We start from the raw sequence: 13,281 nt of genomic DNA, 5'->3' as shown, positions 1-13,281 counted from the left end.
AAACGCTGTGGACACCATCCAAGACCTAGTCCAGCCAATGCCTTTCCTAGTATATGAGCTGACATATGAAAAACACTTAACACAGTGTGTGGCTTACAGCAAATGTTATAGAAATGCTAGCTGCTTTTATTCTCTGAAATTTGCCTCCCAGCAGCCATCAGTAATGGACTCTTGCAGCCATGCCTCTGCCTTCTCTCTGGCCACAGATGGTTGAACCAGGAGTAGAAAACTGACTTGAATCAATCCAACCAGATTTTCTCGTCCAGAAATTTATTTGGCAGTTCCACATTGTCAGCATGAAATAGAGTGGACAATAAGGAGTCTGGGAAGGCTATTTTTCCAAGATATGCATGAGTCAAAATGCTGATGGACAGAAAAGGAGAGAGAGCAGAGGGGAGGAGAGTGCAGAGACACATGTGGGCCCAGAGAGAAGAATGCTGAGAGCAAGACTGAAGCAGATCCAAATGACTCCATTTCTGACTCCTCCTCTTGGTGAAGTCTGACTTCACTTCTCTTATTGGGTCACTGTATCCTTTCAACATGCTTCTAGTTTTGCTTAAAATTATTTAGCGTTTTATTTTGGTAACAGTCGAATGATTGCTGACTAAAGCAGAAATATATTCCAAAAGAAAGGGAATATGAAGAAAATACGAGAAACTCAAAGACCCTTGTTTTAATTCATTTACTTCAGAAGAACCCACAAGGGAAACTTTAAATCGAACCTGTACTTGGAATACTCCAGATAAGAATAATTCCACCTTGAGAGCCACTGAGTGCACTTCAGTAGTTTGGGACTTAGATATGTGCCCTTCCTGAAAGGCTGTCTGCAACATTTTTCTGTAAGAAGTGCTACTGTAATGCACACACACAAAAAAAAAAAAAGAAAAAGAAAAGAAAATTGTATCTTCGTGGACTGAAAAGATTAAAAAGCTTCCTTTATTAACAAGCTCTATACTAAGAAATGACTTGGCTATTAGTCAAAAGAGAGGATTCTAAGAAAGACGGCAAAACCTGGATGTTATTGGTGCACAAAGGAGTATAAAACAAATTTTAAGAGAACTCAGGTCTTCTGGGAAACATACGAGAACAAAGAAATAAATAAAATAGCTTCCCCTTCTTCCACAGATTCGAATATTTTATGGTGTCAGTACCAATACTACAAATGTGAGCCTACCTCTAAGTACTCCCATGGAGGTATTCTGTTTCATTGGGCTTTATTTTCCTCACAAGTCATCATTTTCTTATGTGAAACTCTTATCAAAAAATATGCATAAATCAAAAGTGGATTAGGAGGATATTTTCTTTAGTTTTATGTTAAAAAAAAAAAGTTGCCTAATTCAACAATCCTATTAGTCTAGTGTAGATGAGCCTCCTGTCTCTCCTGAGAATTATTTCTAATGGATGGTTTGGGATGAGAAATTTGAATGTACATGCTTGTACTATAGCTATAAAATGTTGAGATGGATTTTTATGATCTACAATAAAAATCAGTCTTTTTTGCTTACATACATACACATCATCCTAATTTACACACAATTTTGATGTGCTGAGAGCCTCCCCAGCCAGATACAGAAGTTCTTTCTACCTCACCATTAATATTTCTCTCTTTCCCTCCTTTCACTTCCCACTCACACCTGTTCCACATTCTCTGTACCACACCCTTCCACTTCACCAAAGTCCCAACCTAGATGATCCCCTTCTCAGCCACTCATTCCAGCCCAGTGATTCCAAGCTTACTCTATAGATCCTAAACTGTGGAAAATTCATTTCAAAAATGGTCTCAGGAGGGGTCTTCATTCAGCCTTTTGTGTATTCAGGAAAGGATGGAAGTGATATAAGTTACTAACATTCCAACTTAGAATTCTGCATGTACTTTCCAATGGAAGCAACAATATAACAATTAGATCTTCTTCAGTTTCGCTCGTTTATTTGTTTATTTATTCCACAACATATTCTTTATTTTCTGTTTCAGGTATCACTCATGAATCTGATGATCATAAGGAAACACATAAAATGATGGATTTTTTCCCATCACTTCTAGACCTTTTGGCTAAGGTCAAATATAGTATCTTTTCTATCAGTTTAAAATCACCGGTTGTTATGAGTTGATCTTAATACATAAGCATATCATGCGACAATGATTCTATAGGAAATCATAAACTGAATTCCTGATAACCAACCTACAACATGCAACAGTCAATTAATCAGCTCAGGAACACCTAGACATGTATATCTGTGCATTTGACAAATTTCTCTGTCAAAACATTCATTCATTTATAAACATAGCTAAACCCGTGTCCTTAGTATCCACACATTATACCAGATGTTCAGAACTCAAATCACTGGTTATGACCTTCTCTCAGTATTTTCCAGGACACTACATCAAATTTCTAACATATATTTTAAACCCCAAATAAAGTTCCAATCTACATTTTCTGGGATTTTCATATAAATTAAGCCTAGTTACAAAGGCCATGTGCTTTGAAATCAGATAAACTGGGTTCAAATCTTAGTGGTTTTGATGCTTTATAGAAGTTATTAAGCTCTCCTAGCCCTAAGAGTCCACATCTTAGAGTAGGGCCTGCTTCATACAGTTGACATGATGATTAAATCAAGTTACATAAGGAATATATTAAGCCACAAGAACAAGATAAATATTCAAAAACTTACTTATTAATGTGAAATAGTTACACTTTATCTATTTTATTAGACAAATATCAAAAACAATTAATTGATTTGTACACTGTTGAGGAAAAAAATAGGTCTCCTGTCCCCTCAGACAAGAACACAGTGAGAGGTAAAAGTAGACAAGTCTTGCTGATTTGGTGGTCAATTTTATTTTTCTATTTCTGATAATCATTATTTTATCATGCTTTATGATATGTGTTCAAATATTCATTTTAACCTGACTTTAATGAAGTTAATAAAGTAATTTCAGGAATATAAATACAACCTAGGCCTGAAAGATCATATGAACACTCCAATCAAACTCAAAAAAAAAAAAAAAGCTAAAAGTGATATCTGTCTTTAATTAAATCTCTAAATCCATCTGACCTAAACGAGGGGGCAGAGGTGGATCAAAATGATATATTAATTGTCAGATAACCACTCCCCACAAATAATTTCCTTGCAGGACTAGGAAATGACATTGATTGAGAAATGACAGGCTATTTCTCACAAAGATTGTTAGCTAAGACACCTCTCTAACATTGCTTTCTATCACTTTGCTCCCCAGGGTAGCATTTCAATATACAACGCTAACATGGGATGGAGATTTATTCTGAAGGAAAAATCCGTTTACCCACAGCTCTTCCTGAAATGCTTCTATGTGAAGAAACAGGCTCATATGTCTTTGTCCCAGGATCCCATTTTCCAGTCAGTTTCCTCAGCATCTGACAGATGAGGAAAAGTACTTCTAATCGCTCAAACATCAAGCAAGAAGAAAGAAAACTTGGACTTTAATTAACCTTCTGTGGAAAACCAACGCTCCTCTTTTCTCCACAGTAAAGCCCTTCTGAACTCTGATGAGTGGGGCAAGGGCAGTGGATTAAAGGGAAACCTTCAGGCAGGAGGCAAGTGCATCTGACCACGTGGTTAAAAGGTGATCCCTATCTTCTGGTATTGTTCACCTTGGGATGACAGTTTACCAGGGGGAGGAGAACTCTGCCTAAGTGGGTGAACATGAAAAAGATTGAACATGAAATAGATTCAAAGTTGCTATTATTTCACAATGGACTCTGGCCTTAGATATGAAATTCAGAGTTCTTTTCGCCCCAGAATCCAAAAAAATCCATTCACTTTCGTCTCTGTCTTCCATATATGTGATTTTCTCTCTCCATATTTATATATTGTTCTTAATATACTCATCTTGATTAGTAGTCTTTTAGGTCTACCTTGAAAATAAGAATTAGAACAAACAACACTACTAATAATCAAGGAGTAGAAATAAAATAAATGTAATTGTTTTTCTTACTTTCTTTACATCTTGATTTTAAGAATATATATATATATATACATATATACATACACACACACACACACACACATATTTGCAGGTGCTGGGCATAGATTAATAATAATCCTCAAATTAAGAAATATATTTAAATAATCTCTTAGTATATCTGTCTCTTTCATCAAATCATAAGATCCTAATTAGAGTCTTAAACATCTTTGTAGTATTGTGTATACCAGTATACTGAAATTTTTACTTCTGTTTTTAATCTGTAGTATTTGCATTCTAATAAGACCTCTCACAAAATATGTACAGTTAAATTCAAGGATGAGTTTGGGTTGACATTATTTAAAATGAAAGTAATTTGTTTTGTCAAATATTTAAAAACAACATCTAGCAATGATACCAGATATTTTTGTATGAACTTCTGAACCTTAAATACATAATTTTATATGACAAAGGTAGCATTGCAAGACAGTAAAAAAAAAAAAAAAGGTGGGTGTTTTAATATGGTGTCAAACCAAAGAAAATATAAAACTGGATATTCATTTCACACTGACAGAACAAAAATCTAAAATATAAAACTAAAATAAGTTAAAGAAATTATCCAATGAAAAAATAAAATGAAGATGAATTTTCTTATATTCTGAGAGTTAGAAAAATATCTCAAATTCAAAATTCAGAAACAATAAATGAAATAAAATCTGACTACACTCAAATAAAAAATATAAACTATGTATAGAAAAAATAAACAAAAAGGACAAACTTAGAGGTTATAATTTACTTTATAGACAAAGGGATAATATTTTATAATACAAAGACATCCTAAAAAGTGAAGGGAAAAAAATAGAAATGTGGACAAAAATGTGAGCAAACAAAACACAGAAGAAGAAATAAGTGTATGAGAAGATGGCTAACCTAACTCATAAATTAAAATTGAAGATCTCACTTTTCACCTAAAAACTGACAAAAATTCAAGCTAACAATATAATTTGTTGTAACAGAGCAACCACACAGATAGTTGGCAGTATCTATAAAAACTGCTTATGAATTTTCCTTTTGACTCAGCAATCCCAAATCTAGGAATCTGTCCAAAAGTGACAAAACTCTGAAATGTTTTATATACAAGGTTATTCATTGCAGAATTATTTTTAATACTAGCAACTGGAAATAATTAAAATGTCCATCAATAGGTACTGACAGGTTAAATAAATTATGATAAATTAAGTATTACATAGCATAGACAGGAATGAGAAGACTGCAATGAAATGATTTCCAGGATATATTACAAAGTAAAAAAAAAACAGTGCAAAATGGTGTATCTGGTATGTAATCTTCTATATATGAAAAATATCATGTATTTATTTAGTAAATCATATTTTGAAAAGAACTTTTTGTACTATCGAGCAACTGGTTATAAAAGTAATAGCTATAGAAAGAGAGCAGAAAGGTGAGAAAAGAAATAAGAATCGAAGCAAAAGCCCCAAAATATGAAAACAAAGTAAAGAAAAACCTAATTGTACATCAAATTAGAGACATAAATGCAAAAAAAATTATTTCTTCACATAGTATTTTAACTTTCTATATTTAGTAGAATCTAATGTAGAAAAATAGAGTTCAAAAGAAATCCTAGCAGTCTAATTGTTAGCAATGACACTGTTAATGCTCCTGAAATTACACATATATGTAAGAATAATGCAAATATGTCAAAGTTTAATATGAAGTAGTAAAATTTAAATTAAATGTCATTAAATTTTAATCTTAGATTATTTAATTATGTTTTACTAAATAATTTAATGTTAAACAATTTTTAATATTATATAATAGAGATATAAAAGAAAAGCAATATAAGTATAAAATCAAAAAAGTTGAATTAATCATTTTTGTAAGGTTAACATTAACCTATATAAAAGCCAGATAATGACTATGACAAAAGAAAATTACAGACCAATATTCTTAATGAGTATAGATGCAAGTATCCTTAATGAAATATTTGTAAACTAAATTCAATGGTGCATAAAAGAATTACACTTTGAACCAGTGATATTTAAACTTTAGATGCAGGTATCATTCAACAAACACAAATCAAAAAATGTGGTAAGCCACGTTAACAAAATAAAGGACAAAAAAATCATAATCATCTCAAAAGATGCAGGAAATGCATTTGATAAAATTCAATTTCCTCTCATAATTAAAACTTTCAAGAAATTACTCATACAGAAGGAATGTACTTCAACACAACAAAGGTCATATATGGCAAGCCCACAGCTAGCACCATACTTAATGAAGCTTTTCATCTGAGATTAGAAATAAAACAAGGATTCCCACTCTCACCACTTTTATTCAACATAGTACAAGAAGTCCTAACCAGAGCAATTTAGCAAGAAAAAGTAATAAAAGACACCAAATAGAAACAGAAGAAGTGAATTGTCACTATTTTCAGAAGTCATGACTTTATTTTTATAAAACCCTGTAGACTCAGTAATGGTATCAAATGGCTTCAGTAATGGATTCATTTGGTTGTTAGAACTACCAGATGGATTCAGTGAAGTTACAGGATGCAAATAAATATCAGTAGTATTCTATGTACTAACAAGTAACTGTGCAAAAAGAACTCAAAAAAGCAATTCCATTTACAATAGCATCAAAAATAAGGTAAAATGCTTAGGAAAAAAAACTTAACTATGGATGTGAAAAATTTGTACAGTGAAAACTCTAAAAATATTGATGAAATTTTTGAAGAAGACACAAATAAAATAGAATTACATCCCAGGTTTATGGATAGAAAAACTTAATATTGAACCCAGAGTGTTCTACAGATTCAGTGCAATCCTAATCAAAATTTCAACAATATTTTTCACAGAAGCAAAAAAGCAACTCTAAAATTTGTGTGGAACTAACAATACAAAACAAAAACCTGAATAGCCAAAGCAATTTTGAGCACAATTAACAAACCTAGAGTCATCTCATTACTTAATTTCAAAATACAATTAGTCCTCTGTATCCATGGGTTCTTAATCTGTCAATTCAACTACAGATTGAAAATATTTGAGGAAAAAATTTGTCTACATCTGAACATGTTCAGCTTTTTTGTTCTTGTTGTAATTCCCAAAACAATGCAGCATTACACAGCATTTACGTGGTATTAGGTATTAGGTATTATTAGAAATCTAGAGATGACTTAAAGTATATTCAATGATGTGTGTAGGTTATTTGCAAATACTACACCATTTTACATAGAGGACTTAAGCAACCACAGACTTTGGGATCTGTGGAGAGTCCCAGAATAGAACCTCCAGAAATACCAAGGAGAAATTGTACTATGATGCTGTTGTATTAGTTATGGTTTGCCGTGGAGACAGAACCAAGAAGAGACTAGATAGATGATTGATTGATTGATTGATTGATTGATTATGTACATGATGTACTAAAGGAGTTAATTCATGGGACTATGGAGCCTGACTGAGAAGGCCCACAATAGGCCATCTTAAAGCTGAATATTCAAGGAGGCCAAGAGCATGGTTCAGGTCAAGTTCAAATACTACGGAAGCAGGGAAATGGATGGAATAACTCTCAGTCCAAGACTGAAGATCTGAGAACTGAGCAGGCCACTGGTGCCAGAGTCCAAAGTTTGGAGAACCTGAAGTTCTGAGCTCCAAGAGCAGGAAAAAAGAGGTCCCAGTGCCAGGAAACAAAAAGGATGAATTTGTCTTTCCCCATCTTTTTGTTCTTTCTGGAACCCCACCTATTGTATGGTACTCACTCACACTGAAGGCAAATGTTTCTCACTGAAACATCTATGAGAATCTATTCCAGAAACACCTTCACAGAAATAACATTTAACCAGCTATGTATTACTTAATGCAGTCAAGTTTTCACCTCACATTAACCATCATATCCATAGCAATCAAAGCAACATGGTAAAAACAGACCTAGAGACCGACAGAACAGAGTAGACTGCTCAGAAAAAAACTACTCATTTGTCAGTTCTCTTCAATAAAGGCACCACATAATAAAGCTGTGTGGAAAAGATACACACAAGGAAAGGATAGTCTCTTTGACAAATATTGTTGGGAAAATTGAATATTTATGAACAGAAGAATGAAATTGGACATCTATCTCACACCATTCATAAAAATCAACACAAAATTTGTATCAAAGACTTAAACATAAGGCACAAAGCTATAAAACTACTAGAAGAAAACAGGGCGGCATCCATTTTTAAAAGTTGACTGGAAAATTATACACCAATATACTCTTAATATGTTTTACTCTTCTAATTAAACTAAGTGAAACAATAAAAGAGAAAGAAAACATAGGGAGAAAAGTTATTTCACATTGGTCTGGGGAATTGTTTTTATCATGACCTCCAAAACACAGACAACAATAGCAAAAATAGACAAGTAGGATTATATCAAACTAAAAACCTATACAGCAAAGGAAACAACCAAGAGAGTGACAAGACATGAGGAAAATATTAGAATTACCTATGGAATGGGAGAAAACATTTGCAAACCTCAGTAGACAGTGTCCTGACTTCACGAGAGTACAAGCTCCATTGCTACAAAATAGCACCCAACACTTCTTTTTTTTTATTTTTTTTAAACAGAGAGAGAGAGAGAGAGAGAGAGAGAGAGAGAGAGAATTTTTTAATATTTATTTTTCAGTTTTCGGCGGACACAACATCTTTGTTTGTATGTGGTGCTGAGGATCGAACCCAGGCCGCACGCATGCCAGGCGAGCGCGCTACGGCTTGAGACACATCCCCCTCCCCACCCAACACTTCATAGTCAAGTTATTTCCATTTATAAAATTTTAATCAACCAAGAGCTAAATGCTGCTCTGATCTAAATCCATCTACCTTACTTTCCCTTCCTGGGGAATTTCATGACTATTTAACCATTGTCTATAATGTCCTGCCTTGAATTAATGTTTTCCTAGAAACTCTAATATATTATTTGTTGATAACTTAGGTCTTTAAAATAATCCATGTATATTTTGTGCTGGGCACTCTATCACAGACTATCTTATTTAAGTGTTCTACTTAACATGCCTTAGAAGTTCATGAGTGCAGTTGTGATTCAGGTTGGGTTCCCAGAAGGAGAACCAGACAAATGTGTAAGAGATTTAAAAGGAAGGGGAAAGGATAAGATGGAAGGGAAATATGGCAGAGGATCAGACTGGACTAATTATGCAGTCTTATCCAAGATTTCAAGCAATGCTATGGAGCTCCAAAGCAGAGGTGACCTTTCAGAATTGTTTCCATTTCAGGGAGAAAGTCTAGCACTTTCCTCAATCACTGCAAATAGGATGATGACCTTGGACCAAACAACTGGAGAAAACAATTTTCAAAAGGGCTGGCAGCTAAGGGACTTGGTTCTTCAGTCCAGAAGAAGAACAAAGATATCATAGCTTAGTTTCTCCTACAGGCATGTATAAAAGAGGTTTTCTAAATATCTGAGACACCACCATCGAACATGAAGAAAAAAGAAATGACTTATCAGAGGCAGTTCAACATGCAAAGGAAATCTTGGCTGTGAATAAAGGTCACACTTCTGAAGTAAAGGGGTCATTCCATCCATAAACTATTTTTACAAAGCACCTTTCTTGTGGTTAGTTGTATGTGTCAACTTGACATTTGAATCCGTAGACTGAGTAAAGCATGTTGCCCTCTCCAATGTGGCTGGGCATCATCTAATTGCTTGAATAAAACAAAAGATTTTTTCGTGATGCTCTTCTAATTAAAACATTGATGTTCTGCCTTTGGACTTGTACTGAAACTTAAAAACATCAAGCTTTCTTGGTTCTTGGGTCTCTGGGCTGCAGATCTTGGGACTTCTTAGTCTCCATAATCATGTGAGCCAATTTCTGACAAAAATTAAATAAATATATAAACAAATAATTCTTATTATTCTCTCTCTCTCTCTCTCTCTCTCTCTCTCTCTCTCTCTCTCTCCTGGTTCTATTTAACTAGAAGATCCTGTCTAATATAATCCCTTATTTATTTTGTTATTCTTTGTATTAAAAGAAAATGTCTTATTTCATAAATCCAGAAGTTACACAAATATAACAATCTGTCCTTATAGAGAAAAGATATTTCAGTACTGTCTCATGTACTCTGATAGATTTAGATAGATATTCCTAAGACATTTATTCAGTGACACCCAAATAAATTTTCAGCACTTGAGTGCATACACTTCACAAATACTCACTATAGCAAAGGCTTATTGGTCCAAATGTCTAAAAAAAAAATATTGGTGAGGAAATTTCCTCTGGGAGGCTTAACAGGTGACCAAATTTTCTATATTTATCATAACTCAAGAAAAATTATAAAGGTAGTGCAGAACTCACAACCCTATTTCAAGGATACTTTCAATATGTATAAATGGATTCATTTAATTGTACAAATCACAAAACTTTAGTAAGATTTAGTAACAATTTTTAAATTTTCTGGGTATATTGAAACTTTTCCTTGCAGAAAGTCGAATACTCAAACTTCTTTTTTTCTTATTAGTTATACATCACAGTAGAATGCATTTGGATATATACATATATGGAGTATAACTTCCCATTCTTCTGGTTATACATGATGTGGAATTACATTGGTCGTGTATTCATATATGCATATAGGAAAGCAATATTTGATTCATTCTCCTATATTTTCCATTCCCACTCCCCCTCCCTTCCCTTCATTCCCTTTTGTCTAATCCAAAGTACTTCTATTCTTCCCTACTCCACCCCCCCCACCCAACTTATTGTGAGTTAACATCCACATATCAGAGAGAGAGAACCTTCAGCCTTTGGTTTTTTGGGATTGGCTTATTTCACTTTGTATGATATTCTCCAGTTCCATCCATTTACCAACAAATGCCATAATTTCATTCTTCTTTATGGCTGAATAATTTTACATTGTGTATATATACCACATTTTCTTTACCTATTCATCTGTTGAAGGGTACTACATTGGTTCCATAGTTTAACTATTGTGAATTGAGCTGTTATAAACATTTATATTGCTGCATCACTGTAGTATGCTGATTTTAAGTCCTTTGGGTATAAACTGAGAAGTGAGATAATTGGATCAAGTGGTGGTTCCATTCCTTCTTTTTTGAGCAATCTTCATACTGCTTTCCAGAATGGTTGCACGAATTTGCAGTCCCACCAGTAATGTATCACCAGTAATGTATATAACACTTCAACTTTGCAAGGAGAAGTTGCTGAGTTTTGCAAAAGTTAAGTAATTTAATGATGTCTTCTTTCATATCTTTATTTTTTAAATCCAAATTTACAGGAAGTTGCATGGATAAACTCCTACATACCCCTTATCTCTACTCACCCTTACCTATACTCACTAACATTTTGCATATTTTCTTTATATCTTTCTCCTTCTTTCTCATATATATTTTTCCATATATTCATTATTACTAATGCTAGAAAGTTGGTTTCACATATTATGTCTCTTTTTTCCTCCTAAATGTTTTTGTGTTTAGCACCTCTAAGAATAGGAACATTCACTTTTATAACCAACAGGACAGTCACTAAATTCAGAAAATCTAATATTGCTATAACATTATAATACACAGTTTTTATTCCAGTTCACTAGTTGTCCCAAAACAATCATTATGTCATTTGTTTTTCTTGATCCAGAATTTGGTCCCTGATCACCACTGCAATTACTTATTATGTATCTTTAACCTCCTTTAACTTGGATCAGTTTCTCACCTTTCTTTACTTTTTACAACACTGATATTTTTGAAGAGTGAAGGTTAGTTTTTTTTAATATAAACTTTATATATGTTTTGTCACCATTTGTTCTGAACATTGGGCAGGAATACCACATCATTGATATTGTCTCCTTAACGCATATTAGTTCCAAAAGGCACCTAGTGTCAGTTTATTACATTGCCGGTGATGTTCTCTTCAATAACTTAATTCAGATGGCTGCCACTAGGTTTTTTCAGGTAAAATCAACAACATTCTCTTTGTAACTGGTAAGTTATTTGTGGGAAAATACTCTGAAATGGTGTTATTATCTGTTCCCCATCAAACTTTTGCCAGGTAGTTTTAGCATTTATTAATGATTGTTGCCTGAGTCAATTATTACTATTACACTTACATAATAGTGATTTTTTCCAACTCTATCTTTTCCTCTACATTTGTTATATAACATACTATGATAATAAAAAGAATTTTCTGCAATTTATTTCTTTAGTAGAAATCCATGGTTCTTATTTAATGAGTTCTCATCCGTTACTATTAAATTTATTTTTATGGTTAGATTGTCCCCGATTTTGGCCATCAGGGTCCCTTCAAACTAGCTCCTGTGTCCTTTTTATGATCTCCATTACTTTTTAGAACTTCCTTACTTTTTGAAACAATAAAATGCTTCAGACTCATTTGAACTTCCTGTATCCCTGCCATAGAATTAGTCATGTCTCTAAACTAATCAGAAACTTATTATTTTTTTAAATCTACTCAAATTTGTTCTCCAAAGTTTTATCAATAAGCATATGTCCCCTCAATATACACTCTTAACAAGTGTATATCTTTCCTATGTATCTGAATATTCTTCCTGTGCCAATCCACATGAAAATGTGACCTACACTTTGACGAGGTCAAATATTCTTTCTGTTCTGGTTTTTTTAGTGGAGAGTGACATTGTGGTATTTCAAAAACAGAATTTGGATGCTCACCATGCCCATTGGTATAATTGCTTCTAAGCCCATCAAATGTATATTCCTAATAAATAAATACTGACTTTGATTATAAATATGGCATATTTTAATCATGAGTTAAGAAATGTGTGTGTATAAGATACTATGGATTTATGAATTTCTAACTCTAATCTACCATAAGATTCTTCCATACCTTCCCCAATTCCATATTTATATCTCCCTTAACCCATAGTGAGAACCCTGCTCTCAACAATGAGATCATATTTAGTCACTTTCTTAATCTTACTATCCATGCAAAATTACTTCATAATTTCCACCCCATATTATACAAACAAGAAAATTTTATGAAGTATTAAAGATTATTTGCAGGTTTTTGTCTATAAAGATATATAATCAAATAAATATATTTGAAAATTATAATTTAATCATATTTGAAATCAAAAAAGTTCTTATTTACAAAAGAATTAAACTCCCTTATACTAAATTTTAACCTTAGCCTTAATGATGGTGAGATGTATACACAAAATCCCCATAAACTCTCACTCCTTTGATGACCAAAACACCTTGCTATATTCTGATCTCATTGGATGTTTTCAAAATCTAACATTATTTACAAAGTCATACCAAACAGATGTAAACTGCATTTCTAAAGAG

This window comes from Marmota monax, unplaced genomic scaffold (genome assembly GCF_021218885.2).
Source record: "Marmota monax isolate L192 unplaced genomic scaffold, Marmota_monax_Labrador192_F-V1.1 WCK01_AAM20220418_F8-fsc00115, whole genome shotgun sequence".
NCBI classification, from domain to species: domain Eukaryota; kingdom Metazoa; phylum Chordata; class Mammalia; order Rodentia; family Sciuridae; genus Marmota; species Marmota monax.
Note: the sequence above shows the minus strand (reverse complement) of the source record.